We start from the raw sequence: 24167 nt of genomic DNA, 5'->3' as shown, positions 1-24167 counted from the left end.
GAGGGCAGAGATGGTCACAGAGGCCCTAACACATGCGGAATGGAATGAATGCTTCAGGAAACACTAAGCCTGGCGTGAGGCTCGGAACAGCAGACTGTGTGCAGCTGTTAAGGCTGTGTGGAAAGGCGCGGTGGAAAATGGAAATCAAGGAAATAAAGCGGAGATTCTTCGTGGCTTGTCAATTATTTTACTCTAAAGGACATTTCAATTGCAGTGAGAGGTTTGAATAGATGGGTAGCTGCAGTTCCTATGTCTCCTCACCCTCATGCATAGCGTAGTGGCAGCTGTCTACCCGTTTTTGTTGTTGTTTGCTTTCAGACTTCTCGGGGTTTTATTAATGTTTTACGTCTCTGCATTCTTTGGGCAAGCTCAAATGATAGTCATTATATTCACCTCCCTAAATTTTACTACTATTTCACAAGTCCGTTTGCGGGGGGAGTTTTGCTAATCTAACCTTCTCATCTATTAAATGGCTGCTAGGTTTCACCTCGGTCCAGTCTGTGCTAGTAGTGAAACATGCACACACTCATCATCTTATAGGAGACATCTGAGAGTTTTTGCATAAATTTAAAAGAGACTGACCAAATTCTTGTTTTAAAAAATATGATGTCACATTATTGGCCCTCTCCAAATTCCTCGTTATTAGTGATAGTATGTTTAAGGGAGAGGAGCTAGGATTAAAAAGAGAGTTCTAACTTCTGCACATGGGCATTATTTTATAATCATCCTTTCCTCGGTCTTCATGTCTGTAGAATTTTCCTCCATAAATACCACATGAGGACCAGAAGTGAAAGGTGATGATTTATAAAGTATTTTGAGCGTAAGAGTAATGTGCCACATAGCATTTGAGGGGGGAAAAAAAAATACACAAGGGAAGACCAGACCTACAGCAAGATGATACTTTGTCCCTACACATTTTCCCTGCTCTAGGAAAAAAAGGAACAATTTTGGCAAACACAAGTTGAGGGTATCAGACTGGTGGATGAGCGTGTGAAGAAACTAGCTCCCGCCTGGGTGGGGGTTTAACAGGAACCAGCAGAGAGAGAGATGATCACAGTGAGACATGCAGGTGGATAGAGAGGAATTTTAGGAAAGTTTATTTGTGTTATATGATCAAGTTTATATTGATTTCCATGTTTGCAGTCTCTTCTTAAGGAGATTTCAGAGAGCTTCCTTCTTAAAAATAAAAAAAAATAAAAAAATAATGTAAGAAGAGGAGTAATGCTGCTGGCATTGAGAACGTTGCAGCCCAGGGCTCCCTGATGTGTACTCTACCTTCCCCTCCTGAGCTCGCATATTCTTTCAAGCTAAAAAAGGATGCCCTTTCCCAAGACCCTATATCTTATGCCACAAGAATTTCCACTTCGGGAACACAAGGCCAGGGGATATTTTCTTTTCCTTTCTTATTTTGGGGACTCTCCAAGAGCTAAAGCAGAAAAATAGTCAACACTAGATGGCCCTAGAAGATATACTCTTAATAATTCAGCCTCTTGTCCGATTACCCTGGGAATAGTTCTTAGACATTTTCCAACGCACAGCGATGCCACCTCAGCCCCCGTTTATTTGAACTTTCCACAACTAATGCTCCATACTTTCAGTTACATGGTAGGAATTCATCTTGGTCTGGGTCAAACCTTTAACATAAGGGCTAACCCTATTTTGCGGCAGTGCAGTGTTTGCTACTATTAATGAGTAGACTTGCAAGGAGATAATCCATTGTTACGACAAAATTCTCCTGCCCTCATGCTGACAAAGGCTGGCAGCCTGTGCATAACGCCTGGTGTGTTGCAGCGTCTCAGGAAATATGTGTGTGTGGATGTACAAGTAAACAAAGAAAAGGGTTTTGTTTTTGTTGCTGTTTTTTTGCTTCTTTGGCAAAAAGGAATTCATCTGGTCAAGTGACCTAAGAGTGTGCAGAGATAGAGTTACAGCCCGAAAAAATTCTTGTTTGCTCCTTGCGCTGTTGGAAGTGGTTGAGGTAAGATTTGAGGCGTCTCTTTATTAGGAATTCAGCAAGACCAACCTTCTCATTATACGGAGCAGCACACTGAGTAATAAGAAATCTGGCGTGGCTACAGTATCTTGCACATAGGCTATGCTCAATAAACATTTATTGAATGACTGTCTTGTTACCAAGACTTTGCAGCGATAAGCTTTAGAGGTTTTCGTCTGACCATCTGCTTGAGTGGGATGAGTTGTGATGTTGATAGTTCAAATTGGGTTTGTCCTCACAAATTCCTAAACTCCAAGTAAGATAGATGCAGACCCTCTGTCAAAAAATATTGCACTATCTGGAAATCTATTGCTTTTCAAATGAAAGGCACCAAGGTGGGGCTCTTTTACACTGATGGTTTCAGGTGGAACCAGGAGCCCTTGGGCACATACCGAGGAAGTTTCCCAAACTGAACTTTTTCCTTTGGAGCACCTCCACCCAAGCTTCCTGGTGTTCTTCATGGAAAACGAATTGTCTTTGGCCAGTCGCACTGACATGGCTTCTTGACAGTTATTCACATGACAGCTTATTTCTGTCCATCCGTCCTCACTGCCCGAGTGGCTTTTCTTCAGTTCATAAGAAAATATGCAGACGGGAAAGTGTAAGACACAGTTCGGACCCGCCTTCTTATTCCATGGCTGTGAACCCACACCGAGCCACATGCTCTGCCTACTGGTCCCTTCCGTGGGACAGATATCGCATGTGCATGTTTTGTGGAAAATATCAAGGAAAGCCATTTTCTTGGAAAAATACCCCCACCTTTCCTTTGTTCACTAAGAAACACACCCAGACTGGTTGTTTGTTGGTGTTTGCATATTTGTTTCCCTTTTCTTACTGTGGATTCACAGCCCATGGGAGGTTTCCCTAAGTGCCATTACTAACTGCTTGCTGCTGGAGAGAAAGTGTGATGACAAAAGATGCTCGTCTGTGGTCCTCTCCCTTCCCAGCTCCTCTCATCCTCCTTCCTTTCGTACGTTCCCTTCACCTCTCCGTATCGCATCTTTCGTATTTACAGTAGTGTACAGAATTGTTAGAGGAGAGACGATGTGAGATCTATAATTTTTTTTCAACAGATTAGATTTGTCAGTATTCTTTAATAAATAGGAACAAGAATCTCATAGATGAGAACAAGTGGGTTGGCCTGATACAGCCCACAGATCACCTTATTTCATAAGAAAACTCCTCCAGTGGGAAGGACATCGTGTTGGGGTAGAGTGGGTGTGGCAAGCAGATGGGTTGGGAAGGTGTGTGTCTGTACTAGGAAGAGTCCAGGAGACGTCGCTCACACGTTCCCTTCTTGCACACGCCAGCATAACGTGGCAACTTTCTGTCCCCTCAAGTCTTCACTCTCAGAGCCTCAGTTGTGTCATAAGTCATGTGTGGAAAGTAAATACTCTTCTGACCCCTCCACGGAGTAGCTGTACGAGTCACGTGAGATTTTAAAGAGTTTTATCAACCATTAGGTGCTTGGAAAAAGGGCTACTAGAGATTGTTATCCAAAGAGACTATTTTAAATTACTGTAACTACCTGCTATTAACTAAACGCATTAGGCAACTTTACAACTAACACCGAGAAAAATAATATGATTCAATTTTCTGACAAATGATAATTTTGTCTTATTCAAAATTTGTCTTATTTTTCCGAGGTGATCTCAGAAAATATAGAGCAATTTACAGAGGTAAACCGGTCCCAACTTTGCTTTTTTGAGGAAAATAAAGGGGAAAAGCTAAAGTCATAGAAAACTTGAGGGCTGTGTTTGCTAGAGTTGGAGAAATTAGTTTATGTTTATAAAAATGTTTAGGTTCATGGAAAAGGGGTATAGTCCTTTTAAAAATAAAGCTGTAGTCAGAGAGCTGTCTGGGAACCAGTGTAAAATAGAAAATTTTCTCACAATTAGTCGGTGCTGATGTCTTCTGCAGGGTGAACCTCATCTTCTTGAGGAGCGGCCAGTGGCCTGTTGCCTCCACTAACACAGTTGGGAAGATTGACTCCTATCATCAGGAACCAGAGGACAGTGCTGAAAGGGGATAGAAGTTTGGAGGTTCTTTCTACATTTCTTCATAACTTGACATTCTTTTTATTCTTGTCTCATTTCTTCAAATCTCATAGACTCTCTGGGTTCTCAGCCTTGGACTTTAAATAGTCATGTGTCTCCTGTGGCATCGCATAACTTCTAGATGAGATGGAGAATTGGGAAAGAACCAGGCACTAGAATCACGACAAGCCTCGGTTTGAGTCCCAGTGCTTCCACTTACATTGCATAGGCAAAAAGTGGCCACCATGATCACGTATACCGCTCCTCAACCCACAGCCAACTATCTGCTCTCTAACTCTCTCCTCACTTATGCTGTCCTTGTTTGCTTCAAATCCGTGCCTCTGAAGCTTGTCTCTGACTGACCCCTGGCTGCCCCTGCCCCAGCTCTGACAGTAACATGAACTATAGTCTCAACAGACAGAGATCTATGGTTGTGAGATGCAGTTAAGTAGCAAGGTAATTCCCTTCTAAATCGAAAATGACCATCACAAGTATTTTCATGACACAGTATTTCATTTTAGTGCATTTTAAAATAATTCTTTCAGGACATACAAGAAAAGAGAAAAAAAGGAACTAGCAAACTAAGAATTGATGGTGTTCGAATATAGTAAGTAGGCAAGTTAAAGGCACCTCTAATTAAGAAGAAAAACAGGGCTAAGTAATAGAGCTGCCATTTATTGAATGCTTACATTATGCCACACAGTATACCAAGTACTTATATAAATAAGCTGTCTGGTTTACTCATTGCTAAGACCCCATGAGATACTGGCACTATTTTTATTCCCTTTGTAAAGGTGAAGATACTTGGGCCTAACATGACATGGTCTGTAAGTGGTAGAGCAAGGATTCAAACTCAGTTTTGCTTTTCATAGTACAATATACCTGCCTGCAAGAAGGACCTCAAAGCCTGTGTCATATCAGAGCCATGTGTAACGGTGGAATGTTCTATCAGAATATTAAAGCTGAGTTATAAGAATAAGTTATTTTTGTAGTAAAAATGCATGGTAAGTTTGGGGCGCCTGGGTGTCTCAGTCAGTTAAGCATCCAACTCCTGATTTTGGCTCAGGTCATAATCTCAGGGTTGTGAGATCGAGCCCTGCGTTGGGCTCTGGGCTCTGTGGATGTCTGCTCCAGATTCTCTCTCTCCCTCTTCCTCTGCCACCCCCCCCCACTCTCTAAAATATACAAATAAATATTTTAATAAAATGTATAGGTTAAACAGACCATTGAAGAATAACAAAACAAAATAACAACACTAGCATTTACTGAACACTTGCTCTATGTCAGGCAGTGTCCTAAATGCTTTAAAAGTATCAGCTTATTTTATCCTCACAACAACCTGATGTCATTTTGCAGACAAGGAGACCACACACAGAGTTAAGAAATGTGCTTGTTGTTTTTTTGTTTTTTTTTTTTTAATTTGTTTTCAGCATAACAGTATTCATTGTTTTTTCACCACACCCAGTGCTCCATGCTATCTGTGCCCTCCCTAATACCCACCACCTGGTTCCCCCAACCTCCCACCCCCCGCCCCTTCAAAACCCCCAGGTTGTTTTTCAGAGTCTGTAGTCTCTCATGGTTCACCTCCCCCTCCAATTTCCCTCAACTCCCTTCTCCTCTCCATCTCCCCTTGTCCTCTATATTATTTGTTATGCTCCACAAATAAGTGAAACGATATGATACTGCGCTTGTTTTACACAGTAAGGGGTAGGGTTAAGAATTGCGTCTAGGTAGCATTCAATCAGAGGCTCCCCTTGTAACCTCTGTCCTCTACCAACCACCTGCTAAACTCTCCTCCTGTGTTCCAACTGCTCTGAAGTCTCACATGCAACGTTTCATCTTTTATTTTATTTATTTATTTATTTTTTAAATATTTTATTTTATTTATTTGACAGAGAGACAGAATCACAAGTAGGCAGAGCAGCAGGTAGAGAGAGAGGGAGAAGCAGGCTCCCCGCTGAGCAGAGAGCCCGATGTGGGGCTCGATCCCAGGACCCTGAGATCATGACCTAAGCCAAAGGCAGAGGCTTAACCCACTGAGCCACCCAGGTGCCCCACGTTTCATCTTTTAAAGCTGGAGTGGGAAGCTCGGCCTCACTGATGGCCGTGACCTACCCTTCACCACTTGGATTTAATACCTGGCTGATTCTTGGTGAAGAAATGCAAGGAAGGAAATACTTCTTAGAAAATGATTCTTCATGTCTGTGCTCTGCGTGGCTGCTAGAGCACTTCACTTGCCCACCGCCACGGACGGACCCGTAACTGACCTCTTTTCCCTCTAGAGTAAAGTCAGTGGTTCTCGGGAGTCAGCTCTGTCGCACCCGTCCAAGCCCCACCTCCTTGGCCCACTCCGAGAGCTCGCTCCCCTAATAGGCCTGTGAGTCTGACATGACATACTCTAGCTTCACTTGCTGCCGTCCGTTAGAAAGTACACAAAATTCCTTCTTTATCCTTTATAGTGCTTGGATGACACATCTTAAACCATCCTGTCCCTTGAGCCATATTATTTTCGATTCTTTAGTGTTGGGATGATACCTATGTTTCTCCTGAACTTTTTGAAAGTCACTTTCCTAAGTATGAGGATGCTTGTCTGAGTCTCAGAACACTCAGCACCGCTCGTTTGGTGACCTAATGGCCCGCGTCTCTCTTGCCCCTCACAGTCTTCTACTTTACCTACAGGAACTCACAGTGTCGTTAGGCAAACCCCTATATTTTCGATCTCCTCAGCCAATTAGAATGTTTTCTTGATCTTGCTGCTCGAACTGAAGGCTGGCTGTCCCCCGAGGAAACGACTTCCCTTGCAGCTGTCTCAGGGTGTTCCCATGGCCTTTCCTCCTCTAGACCCAGAAAGCAGGGCATGCGCTTCTCTGCATTTTTGGAAGCTATGCCATCACTGCCTCCAAATACTGGATTTCATACATCCTATTCTCTGACCCCTACCCTCTGTAGTTCCAGCTCACTTACTCTATTAACCTCTGCTTCCCAGAGTCTTTGATCTCCACTGGGACTTCCAATCCATAAACCTGAGCACTTTCTTCGTTGTGAACACCTCCCTCCCTCATCACGTAATCTTCTCCTCACCCTACTTTACATTTCCTTTCATACCCTGAACAACCTGGTCTCTCTCCCTTACTCCTGTGTCCTCTCAGACTTCCTCCAGCCTTGGTTAAACCTAATTTGCCCAGTTCTCTGACTACTCCAGTTCTGCCCCCAAGCAGCAAAAAGAGGCTGGAAGAAACCCAAAACAAAAATGGTTGTATTTTAACCTTATGACCACAACTTTGACAAATCTTACATTGCCCGAGTCCATTTGTTGGTCTTTTTGCTGGTGCTTGAATGCACCATTTCCACTCCTCCTTGGGGACCTTCTCCTTTAATGTGACTTCTCATTGGTTTCTAACTCTTCACATGGCCTCGCCACCCCCGCCCCCTCTTCATTCAGATCATGCTTACATTTCACTTCCTCTGAGAGGCCTTCCCTGATCACCCTCTCTAATGTAACCTGCTTGACCTGCTCTAATCACTTATTCTTCTATTTGTTTTTTAATCATCCTCTTCCCTTCTCTGAAAAGGGAAAGATCCTCTCTGTCTTGTTCACTGTTCTTTGCCTAGTATCTGCCACAGTCCTGTTCAAAGCATGTGCTTAAAAAGTATCCGTAGGACGAATGAATTATTTTGGTCCAGTATTTTAAATTCTAAAAGAGCACGGTCATGCTCCTGAATGCTCTTGCTGCATTCCTGTTTAGTTCTATGCTAATCAGAACCAGACCAGAATATCTGCTTCTTTATTCTTTTAGCCCAAGAAATGAAACTGTCAATTGCTTACATTATATAATATCATCAGTTTCTGCTTGCTTTGAACAGAATGAGACTAGCCAGCAGCCATATAGCTAGTGTTAGGTTTGGAATCCGTATTAAGAAGCATCATCCTAGTTTTTTCTCTGATTGGATGTCTGCATTGTAGTACTAGCTACATTACCTCATCCCCCAGCCGAGTTCCTTCTGTCAGGCATCCATCCACAAGGTGAAGCTTTCTACCAGGGTATGTATCTTCTAGCCTTGCAGTGAGAGGAGGCAACCTTTACAGAAAAGTATTGATGGAGATGTTCCTCCCAATAGGTTTAGTTTGTTTGTAGCAGTAGATTTTACAATGAAATAAGACTTAATCATGTTCTGGGTTCAAAAATCCGTAGTCTTGCTAATACTTAGAGTGTGTGTTAGTATGTCCCACAGTGTTCAGTAAGTGCTCTTTGGTTCACCTACTCCCTCTGCCCAAGAGAGTCTCAATACATAATTAGTGCTCGAGGAATAAGGGCTGCAGTTCTTCCTCTTACTATTATTATTGTTAGAGGAAACCCTTATTCGTATTTACTGAAACCATATGACTTAGCAGACCAACAGAAGAAATAAGTATTTTCTCTGCCATCCCTTTTGACACCTTATAAAACCTCAGTGATATTAATTAATTTCTCCTCTTCAACTGTACCTGCATGCAAAATAAGGATGACCTCTTTCTCTGGAAGCTTCATGACTTAACAAAAAATAAGATACATTGAGTCGTTTGAAAACTAAGTGTGAAGGGTAAGCAATGCTTGCTCAGTTCTTTAGACTATTGACCTAGCCGTGGAGTGAGCACTGAGATAATCATTTCTGCCCTTTTCTGAAGGGAAAAATAACCATCAGAGTTCACCAGGCAAGATAGGAAAAATTAAAGAGGAAAGCCATGGTCCCAACGAGCAAGCATTGTTATGGGAAGATTAGTGACGGCAATAACACAGAAGCTTGACAAAACCCTGTCACTTTCTCACCAACATGGACATTTTTTATTAAAATTTTTTATTTTTTATTAAAACCATGAATGCTGTGGTGGGGCGGGGAAGTACTGCCTAGGTCCCCCTTCAGGACGGAGCCTGTTAGTCTCACAGCTCACAGCTCTGGGTCCCTCTCCAGGAATTGCCCACTGCTGAGAGAAGCTGCCTCACCAGCACTACGCCACCCTCCCGTATCCATGGGGGGGGGGGTGTTGAGTTCTTGGCCTCTTGCCTCCATTGATACAACTCTGAAGGTCCAGCCCACTCATCACAAATGAACTTCTCCCTCTGCACATCTCTGCTTCCATCACCCCACACGGATTCCTGAGGGTACTTCCCAAAAAACTTCTTACACACAAATCTCGGAGTCTCGGAATCTGTTTCCTAGGAAACCTGACATATAACATATACCATGTCTACAATCTAAGGAATAGTTATTATGAGCATTTCCAATTTTATGAATATCATCAATTTTATGATGATCGCAAAACTCACGTAACTAAGTGAATTTCCCCATTGACATTTGCCATGCTATGTGATAGGGGGCTTATTTCTCAAATGTGAGTAGCTTCAGTGATCCCCAAAGAGGGGAAATGCCCTGAGGGATTGGTATTAGTCACAGTTTCAGTGTTATACTTCATGATCACTCCCAAACAGCAGAAAAAGATGGCAACCAATCAATACTCTGTTAGAGGTCAGATTGTGACCAGGGAGACTATGTGTTTCCCACGGCTGCCATAACAAATTACCACAAACGTGGCCGTTTAAAATGACAGAAATTTATCCTCTCACAGTGCTGGAGGCCAGGAGTCTGAAATGAAGGTGCTGGCAGGTTTGGTTCCTTTAGGACACCCTGACGGAGAACCTGTTCTAAGACGCTGTCCTGCTTCTGGTGGCTGCTGGCAAACCCGGGCATTTCCCCGCATGGGGCTGACCATGCCACCACCTCTGGTCTCCCTACAGAGTTTCCCCTCTGTCTGCTCTCTTCTCTTTCGAAAAAGCCATCAGGCCCACCTTAATCCAGCATGACCTCTCCTGAACGAATTACATCTGCAAAGGCCCTGTTTTCAGATGTGGTCACATTTTGAGGTTGTGGGTGGACATGACCTTCTGTGGGGATGCTGTTCAACTTGGTACAGAGACCACGTGAGGAAACAAACCAGATTTCCTTCCCTGTGGGCACTTTTATTTGTGCTATGAATCTTTTAATTAACCTGCTGTCCTTTTTAAAGAAAACACAGTGGACCAGATGTGTGCAGTGGGCCACGCCCAGTGACAGAAGGCTCCTCAAAAGTTTAATCAATCAGATAATTAGTAAGACCAAGAGGGAGCAGCATGAGTGAAACCAGAGGAAGGATCATTACACAGACTCTGACCATTAATTTTTAGTCATACTGAAAAAGGAGCTTTGGGGGGAAAAAGATCTGGAGAGATATTTTATTCACTGCCGCGTACTTCCATTTTTTAAAGCAAGCTCTGATGAGGTAGCTGAGTTCACACAATCAGATCATTTACGGGCAAGGCCAAGAGGAATGCGATACAAATATATTTAGTTTGGTCATGGAAGGAGTCTACATGTCTCAGGTCCTAGGCAGGGCAGCAAGCCTGCCCCGTGGGTTCCAGAGACTCTGAGAATGACCAGGGTGACTGAGTGACTGAAAGCCTCCTCCGCCCACTGTTCACTTTCATTTTTCCCCTTTCAGCCCTTTGGATTATAAAATCAAGGAGATTTAATCTAGCAAATAATGGTGAGAGGGCTGGTGAGCGAAGAGGCTTCCCAGGCCACACAGAGACACATAAAAACACTCTTAGGAACCTATTCGTCCATAAGAGAGTTTTCTGTTTGCTGTATAAGCCAAAGGTTCCAGTGGAATATTTATCTTTTTAATAGCTTTTCCCCCCTGAACTTTCTACCACTTGTGCTGATCAATTATCATCTTCCCTGCAAACTTGGAACTTCATTCCAACTTTAGTGTACAGGCACTGCTGTAGTGGTGCCAAACTTTGGAACCAAGTCTGAGTGAATGAAAGTGCCCAGGAGGGAAAGATAAGAAAAGATCTGGACACATTAACCTCCTTTACTCCACTGCCATGAATCACCAGAACAAAGGGGAAGAGGGAGCTTAGGGTGGAATAGATAACGTAGCTAATATTCAGTTGGATTTGACTTAAAAAATTGTGTTTGCGAATGATTTGACCTAATATAAAAATTTAAACACCTGTTTTTTTGCCAGGCACTATGCTAAATACCTTACTCATATGTTGTCCTTTATCATCTTCAGAGTAACTTTGCAGGATTAGCGTTAGAAATTCTCCTCTTCATCTAAAGAGCATGAGGCATCATAAAGGTAAATAATTTGCCTAAGATCACACAAGATTTGAACCCAAGTCTGCTTTACATGCAGTCAAGGCATCTGGGCATGATGAATATATCTAGACTTTATAATAAGATTACTTCTAAACCTTATGCTCAAATTATTGATATTAGAAACGCTACCCTGCCCACAAACTTCAAGGGATCTAAGAGGATTGCTACAGACTGTCAAGATGTTCATGGGACTGGTGGTAGAGAAATGCATCAGGGCTTTGAATAATGCTGACAGGTCATGACACACGGATAGCAACAGGGTATAGATATTAGGGAGGATGAGAAAACTCTTTGGGAAGAAGGTCACTTCAGTGTTTCCATCAGCGATGAGCTTTAAAAGTGGTTGTGTTAGCCACTGGCGGCCATGTAGTCTTCAGGTTGTCTTACATAGAGACAAGCGAAAAGGAAGTTGGCATTGGTGGCTTTTGAAGGAAAAAAAAGGGAAGAAAAGAAACCCCTGGAGCTATAGCTATAATGTCCATATTCATGCATACATCTGCAGCTCCGTGTACCCTCAGCATATTGTGAAAACTGGTATTCAAAATGGTGATCATGGGGCAGCAAAACAATGTTAAATTATGTTTCGTCTATTCTAGTCTTGTCGGAAAAAAGGGAAATGGATATTTATTTTGAGATTTCGTACTTACTAAAAAAAAAATACCTGAAAATAGCAAAGTCTTGGTCCTTACAGGGTTAATGTTCAGCTTTCTGGGAAAACTCTGTCAGCCATAATGACTCATTGTTTAAGAAATCCAGGTAGGTTTTACTGTATCATAATTACATACATGTTTTTTGTAACAAGTCAAATAAGCTCTTCCATTCAGAATTTTGTCCATGCTTTTGTTACTTATAATAGGCTGTGATTGGTTTAATAATATAGTAGAAAGTCATTTATTATGCTGGATCTATTAACATTTGATTCCTCATTAAGAATATTGCCTTGTCTGCACTTTCATTCTTTCTGCTGACAGTTAGTTTTCACAGTGCTTCTTGATTTAGTTTTATGATTGAAGTTTTAGGAATAAATGTTTTAATTTAATGTTCACTTGGTATAAGAGATTTGACCAATAGTTTAATAAAAGAGCATTGTGAGTTCCTGATGGAGAAGGGCTTGCTGGTATGCATTTGGGGTGATTTGTGCCATGTCTTAAGGTCACAGAAACCCACTATGTGCTGCCCTTGTCAGGTCCCATCTGAGCACCCAAGCTAGCCTTTCTAGGCAAGTAGTGATGATCGCAGTCATCCCAGCTGGGAAGTGTGCTGAGGGGCGGATGAGGGACCTGTTTCACGGAGGGCCCCAGTGTTCTTCTCTGGTCTCTTCTCATCCCTGCCTACCGAACGTTTCCTGGGCTCTATCCCTAGTGAGCTTGTAGCAATTTCCGAAATAAGCTATGTGTCTTTTACCTCTGCATTCATGCTTTTCCTTCCGCTAGAAATCTCCGTCCTTCCTTGTTCTCCTAATGAACTGAAAGTCATCCTCTGCCAGGGAAATCCTTCCCCAGGAGACTCCCTCCTCTACTAGCCCCAAGCATCTTTGCATAACTCTGTGAGCCAGTTTTGATGTTAGTCACAGTTGCCATCAGCTTGAGGGCCCTGGGGAAAGCACCACCAGGGCAGGCACTGGGCGTGTGCAGCACTCTACCCCTACTTGCCAGCAGGGGACCTAGCACGGTGACCCCTTGCATTGAGTTGACTTGTCAGTTGCAGGGCTAACTAAGGTCACATCTTGCATGGATAATGTAAGGTGTTTTGGAATGAACCTGCCTAGAGCATAATACCAAGATCTTGATTTTCCAACTTTTCTGCTGGTTTAGATCTATCTGCAGTAGATTGAGCTTCTGTTTGTAACTTTTGCCATTAAGTGTAGAGATTTACCTTGTGCACAATTTGGGAAAGAAAGAACAAATACCCATCTATCCATGAAATATCTATTGAATAGCACAGCCTTAGGTGCCAGGGAAAGTCTACTCTGTGTAGCACATAATGCTCTCGTCAGATTAGACGCCTTGATCAAAGCATGGAAAAATGGGCAGATTTTCAGTGGCAGTGTTGATGGGACATGATAGAAAATTTGGCATTGGGATCAGATTTTTCCCACTCTATAAGCCATCAATAAAATTCTCTCCTGGAGGCTGAATTTCTTAATAAATCTATTTCAAACCATTAACAGAGATTTAAAACAATATTGTCTCTGCCCTAAGATATATAGGTAGAGAGAGAGAAAAATGTTTTTAATCCTCATAACAACACTATGTATAGTTATCCCATTTTCTAGATGAGCAACTTGAGGCACAGAAAGGTTGTGATTTGACCAATGTCACACTTAGATGGGTGAGAGAGCAGGACCTTGAACCAGGCAGTGGTGGCAAAAGGTTTCTCTCTTAACCACATTACACTTCCCTTCAGTGGTTATGATAGGAAAAATGATTTACTCCTAATTATTATTATTTTTAAAGATCTTAATTATTTATTCATTTATTAGCAAAAGAGAATGAGCATGGGGGGAGGCGCAGAGGGAGATAATCTCAAGCAGACTTTCCACTGAGCATGGAGCCTGGTGCGGGGCTCAATCCCATGACTCTTGAGACCATGACCTAAGCAGAAATCAAGAGTCAGACTTAAATGACTGAGCCATCCAGGTGCCCCAACTCCTGCTTATTGAGAGAAAGTAGAGTGAGGAAGTCTTGGAGTGGCCTAGGATGACCTGGGATGGCTTCCTGCAGATGAATTTTGAGCCAGATCTTGCAGAAATGGTAGATGTTGGCAAGTAGTCTAGGTGGCTGGAATGGCCTGGTCTGGTCATTAAGCAAGGGCTGGTCTGAAGCAAGACAGGAAGTCAGCTGATTTGGAAGGCACATTTGTCTCGCACACTTAATACTTTTTGAGGTCAAAAAGGATGGTCCTAATTTTTGAAATAAATATATGAAGTGTAGTGGATAGGTTGCTTTTTGCACTGGAGAAAAGTGAAGGCTGGCAATTGTTTAATAAATGATCAATTTCGAATTTTTACGAATACTGTCAGGAATCACCTTTTAGAGATAGTATGTTCAAAGTCACCTCCTATGAGCATTCATATTTATTGAGCAATTCAGGGCAAAGCATGATTACATAATATCTCCAAATCAGATAATATCCTCATTTTCTAGGACCTAACTACCTATTTAAAAATCAGTTAGTAAAATTGCTGTGATCACAACCAGCCTCTTCACTCTGCAAGTCAGTGCCACACAATTAAAATAAATGCAAAGCTCGGTTCGGTTAAACCAGATATTATACTATAGATATAAACCTCTGTGTGTGTGTGTGTGTGTGTGTGCACGCGCGTGTGTAGTGAGAGATTTTGAACAGAGATCGAACATGGAGGCATTTCAAAAATGGAAAAAAATACTTGGTACAATATGAAAATTAAGCTTACAATTGGAATACCTTTGGAGTCTCAAGAGCAGCATACTGATTCTGTGAATATTATGTTTTATTCCTTTACCTGTTCCCACATGTAATCCTTTATTCTCTTTGAATTTGCTTCTAATGCAGTTTAACCCTGGTTTTGACAGTGTCCATCAACTTAATTTCTTTTATTAATATGAATTCTTCTCTTAGCGAGTAAAGCTAGCTAATGTGTTTTTTCCCTTTATCATTTCATGCAGCGCAAATAGTAAATAAGGAAGGAATATGATTTTCACTTCCGTTTTTCCCAAGTGTAAACAATGAAATCAGAGAATCTGTGCCCGAGATCTAGAGCCTTGGTATTTGTTGATCCTATGGAATCAACGCCCTTGATTAGCTATAAGCCAAGCCATCAGGCTGACTTAATTCTATGCTCAGTAAATTAATTCTATTTTACTAATGTGACTAAAAACTAAATTTCATATCAATATAAACACTCATTAAACTGCAAATACCAAGTTGTGCAAGCTGTTGAAAAGACTCATTTTTATTTATAGATGGATTCTGATAAGAATAGCATTAAAAGTGGTTTAGTAGGGAAATGTTAGAGTGATTAATGTGCAGTTGTTTGCATTTTTAATATTTCACTCATATATCAGATTAGTATTTGTGCACACTGTCAGACTTTATTCTGTCCTTGTCAAAACACTTATTACTGCTGACAGGTATAACATATCCACATTAATCCTTAATTCCTTGATTCAATTTTCTAATTGCTTTTTTGGCATGCGATGGTGGCCATTTAGTCTTATGTGATGTATTCATCATATGGTATAATAATGTGCTTTAAAAATTAGACGTGTCATTTAAAGTAACTGAACAAGAAAAAATATGACTAAAGATTGGAAATTTCAAATTTCACTGTATTAGACAAAGTATTAGATATTGGTATGTCACACATTCTGGAGATTGTCCATAAATCATGGTCACAGAATGTTAAAGGGACCCTAAAAATCATACCGTCTATTTCTTCGTTTTTCAGTTGGGGAAATTGACTTAGTAACATGCCCAGTATCACACAAATCCATGGTAGCAGAGCTGATCCAAGAACTCAAGTGTTCTGAACCCTGGTCAGGAATGAGGCAGGTGCATGCATATGACTTTTAAAAGTGATATCTTAAGTTCTCTCCTACATTAATAGCCAAACTGAAAGAATGAGATATTCTTTGTTTGCTTAAGTTGTATTTTTAGCAGTATCCTAAGGTGGTTAAAAACCAAGATACTAGAATCAGACAGATCTGAGTTTCATTCTGTCCCTGGACCTGTCCCTCCCTCGCTGTGTCACCCTGAGAATATTATCTGATCTTTCTTCATTTTATATAATAGAAAATAACATAATAATGCATGTAAAATGCTTAGCACAGCCCTTGAAACCAGTAAGTACTCAGTAATTGTTAGTTAATATTCTTTTTTAAATGTTTTATTATCCCCTTAATATCTATAATTTGGAGAAACTGAGTCATGCCTACCATGTGACAGTTTCATTTATGCTTTGTTTCACGCACTTGTCATGTGAAAGATGTCCTCTGTTAGATGGTGTAGGTCAACCAAAGAGGACTCCAGCATGGTATCTGGCTTAGTGGAGCAGGTATCTAACAGAGGCATACAACATGTACGTCAGTAGCTCAGGTAAAAGATTGGGAGACGTAAGTCCCCAAAGGTGGCACAGGCACCATGCTTAGGCATTTCAAAGAGAGAAGGTTGAGTGCAGGGGTGATAAGGATGAGTAAGAAACTGGGCCTATCCTCAGAGTTTGTTCCAGTGGGATGATAGGGTATTTATGCAAATGTCATCCAAGGTGGAAAATGAGGAGGGCCATGAAAGGTACAATTAAAAAACTAAAGGGAGAGAGACATAAATTTATATATTTTGAATAGTTCCAATTATTGCATGGAGAGCTTGAAAACAAAACAACAAAGAAAACCTTGCCTGATGGTAGAGAGGAAAGGTCTCCTAGACGCTAGGGATATTATGAGTGAAGATGGCACAGATTCTGGAAACCCTGGGCACAGGGTTGAAGGGTGAACACTTACACGGACTAAAACATAGAGCTTGTGCAGAATAAAAGATAACATTTGACGAGAGCCTGGCAATCCTAAAATGCCGTCTTTGGACTCCATGTTACAGAGATCACAGAGTACCAGTCATCAAACCATTTTGGCCCACAGATGTCTTCTTTTGACAGCAACAATTTTGAGATGTAATGTCTTTAAAGAAATCTCATACTTTAGTAATACCCACTACTTTTTGTTGTCTTCTTCTAAAAGTTAAGATAGTATTCCTACCTACTCTAGGCATTGTGCATAGTGCTTAGGCATACAAGCTCAGACAGTAGGTTACCTTTTTCCAAACCATGGCCCTGTCACCTATTAGGTCTACAACTCTAATTATGTTACTTGAACTCTCTGAGCTTCAGTTTCATTATCTGTAAAATGGGAGTAGTTCCTAGCTCATGGAGTAAGGTTAAACTCATGTAAGCATACAGCACAGCACAAGGCATATTGTGAGCATTTAAGAAATGTTGGCTATTGTTAAATTACCCACCTGGGCCTTGAAGGAATTTGAGTTTGCAACCTTACTTTGAAACTAGTGAACATTTTTGAGAAAGGAAATTTTTTTTTTTTTAATCTTCTGAGGCCTAGAGTATCAGACTACTTAAATTGTTAAGACTAGTCCAAGGACATCAAATAATTCTGTTAAATCCTCAGATGCTGGGGTGAGCGTTTCCAGTAATGGGGCTTCAGTGTGATTTCTGGGAGTGAACCACTCACAAATTTACTCACTCTCTCAGTGGGCCAATGGAGGAAGGAACAAGTACGTGGCCGCCTTTGCCCACTGGTGTCTTCCAAGCATCCCTTGATTCTTGCAGTACCAGTTTCCCAGGCTATGTCGAATGGTGGCCTCACTTTCAGAATACTTCTTTTTCAGTCATTATAAATTTAAAGAACTGTCATCTTGAAAATCCTTATGATTCCAGAAGCTTCTCTGGTGACTTGCTTGTCTTCAGTAGCTGAAAAATGGAACGAGATAACACAATTGTTGCCTCTAAAAACAAGAACTTGAAAATATGAGTACAATAGTTTCAAAAACACTAGAGTGAACAAAACAAGCCTTTTTCACTCTAAAAGTGCTGTGTGCTTAATAAACAAAGACTGCTAATTATATAACTGTCAGTGAATTTTCTGGCTTAGTCTAACACCAGTTTCTTGTGGTACAACAAATATGAAACTGCCTGGAAGTAAATCACAGCCTCTAAGTGCTGTGGGCAAACAAATCCATGCCTTATCTCTTTCAAAGGAAGCCATGGAAAATGCATGATAAATTGCACAGTTCAGTGAACATGTTATGTCATTGTGAAATGATTTTGATTCATGGTTATGTATCTATCGCTAAACAACTGGCAAACCTCAAGGTATCAGAAATATCATTCATGGGGTTTTGCTATTTTCTGCTACAAAAATCAAGTGCTATAAAATGGGGCTTTTTTTTCTTTTTATTTAAAATTCTTTATTGAAAGTGAGATTTGCCACAAATTCTTTGGAAATAATTTTTTAAGTTATGTGAATTCTTGCCAGAAAAGTCAAAGGGCTGTGCTCATCACTAATATTCTTAACATAATGAATAATTCATACTTTTGCTAATATCCTTTTATGAAAATTTTATAGACAAAATAGAAAAACTTGTAAGCCAATTTGACTTTAGAATTTTAAGCTCTTTTCACATGGCTTATCAATATAAAAAATTTCTGAATGTTTTCAGTACAATAGCAGCAGAATTAAGAGTAGGGAATTATTGTAAGAATGCTTTCTCAGAAGTGGCTTTTATACGAGCATAATTTCTTTTCTGTGGTCAAGATATTTTACTACACTCTTCATCTGTTGCTGATTCTCTGACATTAAATAATTAAGTCGTTTTCCACCCGAAATTTACAGTTATTTTTTACTAATTTTTCCCTCAGTTAGTGCTTTTGGCATTAGCATTTGATGTTTAAAACCTTTTCTTCCAGTGTTAAAAACAGCAGAAAGGTAGCCTGACAACTCAGTCAACTGATGTGCTCCCAAATTGTTTCCTGTTTTCTAAATCCCTTAAACCAGGAACCACTGTTTCTCAAGTGGTTTTTGTTGTTGTTTTGTTTTGTTTTATTGTTATCATAAACTTACTTTCTTCTCATCTTTGTAATCAAATATTTTAACGTAAATTTGTATATTTTGAATAGTTCCAATTATTGCATGGAGAGCTTGAAAACAAAACAGCAAAGAGAACCTTGCCTGATGGTAGAGAGGATACGTATTTCTTAGGTATATTAAAGAGGATTTTAATATATCTGATATATCACCATTATTTAAACCTGAATTTATTTTATTTTCTCTTCGTATATTTTAACCAATTGACCTTTACATATACTTTGCATTTATTAAATTAGAATAAATTTCAGAAGCCTAGAAATATGGTTCAAAACATTCATAGTATTTTTCCGTTAGCCTTGGAATATGACAAGCCTATTCTCTAAATATTTACATCATTGGAGACTATCTATGTACTTATGCTGATTTTGACTTAACATTTTCAAAAATAAGTCTGTTAAATTAAATGTAAGCTTTAAAGTGTAAAACCATAGATCATGTAACTTGATACAAAGTATTGCAACACGGCTTACAGCATATTCCTGGAAGATTTTTATGCCCTTTACTTCTGCCATCATGGCCACTTTCACCTTTATATTGAAAACTCCCAAAATGTATCTGTATGAGGATAATTTTAAAACACGAGATTTATGTTGCTATAAAGGAGAAATCCTTTATAACCACATAAAACTGTTGTCACCAGAAATTTCAGTCTAAGTTTTACATGAAAGGGGACATATTTTATCTTTAATGCCTCATTAAACTTTCTGGAAATGGCAGTATTCTAAAATATTCTTGGTGAATGACTACATATGTCTGTATTTCTTCGAGAAGTTCAAATATGATCAACAAAAAAAAAAACAAACAAATCATTTGTTCTAATAATTAAACCAGTGGCATTTTTCCTTCTATTTTGTCTTCATGCATAGATCTTGCATTGACACGTCAGCCATGTCCCACCTGCAGTTTTTTCAGGGAAGTAGCCAAAATCACCTTTCCTATGCTAAAATGATATCCTTGCTATTTCAGAGGTGACATTGGTATTTACACCTTAATTCCCTGTGCATGTTTGTATCCACACATGTGCATGGAATGTGTGTGTTCACACACCTATGTGCTTACACATGTATTTATGCCCCGTGTGTGGGTGCATGTCTGTTTGCACATGCACACATATGATAAACTACATTGTGTGGTTAAGAGGATGGGCTCAGGAGGCAGCCTGCCTGAGTGTAAATCTCAGTCCTTCTCCTTCCTAATTATATACATTTAAATAGGTAATTTTAACTTTGCTTCAGTGTTCTTACTGTAAGATTTAAATGAGTTAATATATGTAAAGAACTGTGAGTATCTAATTCATAGTAAGTACTTAATACAAAACTAGCTATTACTACTATAATCATTATCATATTTTCACTGACTCTATTCCTAGGGTCATGTTATTTAGACAAGAGCCTTAGTTGGTGATTATGACATATGTATTTCACTGAAGTGATATTAAAGATATGCTAACAAAATATTTTGTGTTGTGATCATTTAATTAGGTAAACTATATTGTGTAATGCATCATTGGTGGCAGGAAACAATTATGAGAAAGCAACAAAAGTTGCATACCTTTGTGGCTCACAGATTACCCATCAAATATAGTGACATGCATTCATTTATTCAAATATAGGCCTACCGCACATCCCTTTTGTGCCAGGATTTGGTGTTAAAATGAAACATGGCACCATACAATCCAGCAGTCATACTCCTTGACATTTACTCCAAGGATCTGACAACTTCTATCCACATAAAAACTTACTTGCTAAAACTTAAATGCTTAAGTTTTTATCCACATAAAAACTTACAAAGCATGAAGGGAACAAGGGTAAACTTCTCTAAATGTACTTTATTTTTTAGATCTGACCCTGGAGCCATATCAGCATCTTAAAATTGTAAAGCAATTTTAAATAAAATGGAAAGGGGAACAATCCCTCAAAACAATCAGCCTCTGAATTCACAAACTTACCTAATTTGGGATGGACTCAGTGGCAAAACCACACAGAGAAGACCTATTTCAAGTTATTTTATTTTATTTCTTTTTCCAAGTGATTTTAAACATGCAGTATTTAAACATGCAATATATTCTTTGCAGGATCCTTAAGAAAAAAAAAACCCCAAAACTACAAAGAAGTCAATTTTAATTAGTTTTATTGTCACATATAATATAAAAAACACTTAAATTGTATTTTATGCTATAATAAAAGTAATTATCAGTATTACTAGGTATCAGATTTTCAATCTAAGAGAAAAGAGATACAAAAATGCACAGGAGTTAAAGCAAATTAAATTTGAATTGGCAATATCATTGTGAATTCATGATATATTTTTCCTTTTTTAAAAAAAATTCTGAGTTTGGAGGGCACATTGATATTTTACACAATTCCACCTTCATTGAAGACATGATACCCATTTTCTGGGAATGCTGTTCACTGTCTTCAGCTGTCAACGTCTTCAGGTATCTACAGGTACTGTAACAGCAGAGAGCCACCTTTTCCAAGGTCATGACCCTTCCCAAGGGCAATGATATGTAAAAACTGATCTTTGAAGGAGCATAAAGGCTTGGCGCTCTTGGCCCAACTTGATTGTTGAAAGATCATTCTGGCTCTACGTCTTCTCTTGGCCCTGCATCTCAGTTCAGCCCTTTCCCTCTATCTAACAAGGCTTCACTTCTTTTTCCTTCTACATTTTTTTTCAACCATAAGGACCTCTGCTTGGTAACTCTTTCTCTCAGGGAGTCTGCTTCTTTGGAAATCTAATTTATGACACTGAGCTCTGTTGCTTAAAATGTCCTAGAAGAATGGCCAGTCCAGTAGTAATAAATACCTCTTATGTCTGGAATTAATACCACTTTCCAGCAAGTTTCCTTAGAGAAATGTCTGATTATAGGTCTGGGACAGGCAGAAGACAAGGAAGCTATCAAAGGCTTTTGTGGTCATGTCAGAACTCAGGAGTCAATTTGAAAACATTCTCCTTGTTCAAAGATTTTGAATATTCAATAGAACAATTTGAACAATTAATAAAACTAATAAAAAAATTATAGAAGCTACCAATTGAAATACATCAGAAATATTAAAAGTTATAAATTTATAATGATAATATAAATAGTCATGTTTGGAGAATGCTAGCAAATAATTATTTTGAAAATTGATAAATGAAAGGGAATAATCAAGAATTTAGCCTACTTTTCCTATAAAAACTGTATACAAACTCTCACTAAACTAAGAATAGAGGGGAACTTCCTTAACATGTTGAAGAATATCTACACAAATCCTACAGCTAACATCGTGGTTAACAATGAGAAAGTTGAAGCATTCCCACCAAGATCAAGTACAAGGAAGGTTGTCCCCTTCTCACCACTCCTTTTCGACACTATACTGGAAATTGCAGCTAATGCATTATGACAAGAAAAAGAAATGAAAGGTATACAGATGGGTATGCAAAAAATGAAACTCTCTTTATTCACACATGAAATGATTTTCTATGTAGAAAAGTCCAAAGAATCAACAAAAGTACTCATGGAATGATAAGCAATTACAGTAAGGTTGCAAGATAAAGGTTAAAATACAAGTCAGTTTCTTTCCTGTGAACCAGCAATGAACAAGTAGGATTTAAAATTAAAGATATAATAGCATTTATACTACTACCCCTCAAAATGAAATACTTAGATATAAATCTAACAAAATATGTACAAGATCTGTATGAGGAAAACTATAAAAGTTTGATGAATAAAATAAAAAGAACTAATAAAGGTAAAGTTATTCTGTGTTCATGAATGTGGATGATCAATATTGTCAAGATATCAGTTCTTTCCAACCTGATCTATAGATTCAAAACAATCCCAATCAAAATACCAGCAGGTTATTTTGTGAATATCTACAAATTAACTCTAAATTTTATATGGAGAGGCAAAAGATCCAGAATAGCCAACACAGTATTGAAGTCAGGAGGCCTGACACTACCCAACTTCAAGACTTACTATGAATCTACAGTAATCAAGATAGTGTAGTATTGGTAAAAGAATAGACAATTAGATCAATGAAACAGAATAGAGTGCAGAATTAGACCTACATAAATATAGTCTATTGATCTTTGTCAAAGGATCAAATGCAATGCAATGAAGCAAAGGTAGTCTTTTTGAGAAATGGTTCTGGAACAACTGGACATCCAGTGCAAAAAAAAAAGAATCTAAATAGCTACCTTATACCTTCCACAAAAATTAACTTGAAATGGATGATAGACGTAAATGTAAACTGCAAAACTATAAAAGTCCTGGATAACCTAGAAGAACACCTGATGACCTGGCATATGGCAATGACTTTTTAGAGACAACACCAAAAACACAATCTATGAAAGAAATAATTACAAAGCTGGAATTCATCAAAATCAAAAACTTCCACTCTTTAGAAGACAATATCAAGAGAATGGAAAGACAAAACACAAACTGGGAGAAAATATTTGCAAAAGAGACATCTGATAAAAAAAAAATTGCTTTCCAAAATATACAAAGAACTCTTAAATCTCAACAGTAAGAAACAAGCCAATTAAAAGTTGTCCAAAGACCTTAACAGATACCTCACCAAAGGAGACATACAGAATAGCAAATAAGCATATGAAAAGATCCTTCATATCATACATTATCAGAGAAGTTCAAATTAAAACAGCAGCAAGATGTCACTGCACACCTTTTAGAATGGCCCAAATCTGGAACACTGACAGCATTAAATGCTGGTGAAGAGGCAGAGCAAGAGGAGATCTTACTCATTGATGTTGGTAATGCAAAATGATACAGCCACTTTGGAAGACAATTGATGGTTTCTTAAAGAACTAAACATGCTTGTACTATAAGATCCAGCAGTCACACTCCTTGATATTTTCCCAGTGGAGCTTAAAACTTAAATTCACACAAGAGCCACCACATGGATGTTTACAGTAGCTTTATTTATTTTATTTCTTTATATTTTTAGAGAGAACACATGCAAGTGGGGTGGGAAGGGACAGAGGGAGAGAGAGAATCTTAAGCAGACTCCCTGCCCAGCATGGGACACAACATGGGGGCTATCTTATGACCCTGAGATTATGACCTGAGCCAAAGTCAAGAGTTGGACACTTCCCTGACTGAGCCACCCACATACTCCATATAGTAGTAGCTTTATTTTTAATAGTGGAAATTTATAAGCATCCAAGGTGTTCTTCAGAAGGTGAATGGATAAATGAACTGCGGTACCTCCAGACAATGTAGTGTTTCTCAGCACTAAAAAGGAATGAGCTATCAAGACAAGAGAAGCCATGGAGGAACCTTAGGTGCCTATTTATTACTAGTGAAAGAAGTCAACCTGAAAAGGT

General features: G+C 39.3%; 1 protein-coding gene across 1 annotated transcript in view; it reads left to right on the top strand.

Moving 5' to 3' along the window:
- The window catches only part of ATRNL1 (attractin like 1), a gene marked incomplete at its 5' end in the record, with an annotated part of 807401 nt that overhangs the window by 668638 nt on the left and 114596 nt on the right, over positions 1-24167 (top strand). The window lies entirely within an intron of this gene.

This window comes from Martes martes (genome assembly GCF_963455335.1).
Source record: "Martes martes genome assembly, chromosome: 14".
In the NCBI taxonomy this organism is placed as follows: Eukaryota; Metazoa; Chordata; class Mammalia; order Carnivora; family Mustelidae; genus Martes; species Martes martes.
This window is presented reverse-complemented; position numbering and strand designations above follow the sequence as displayed.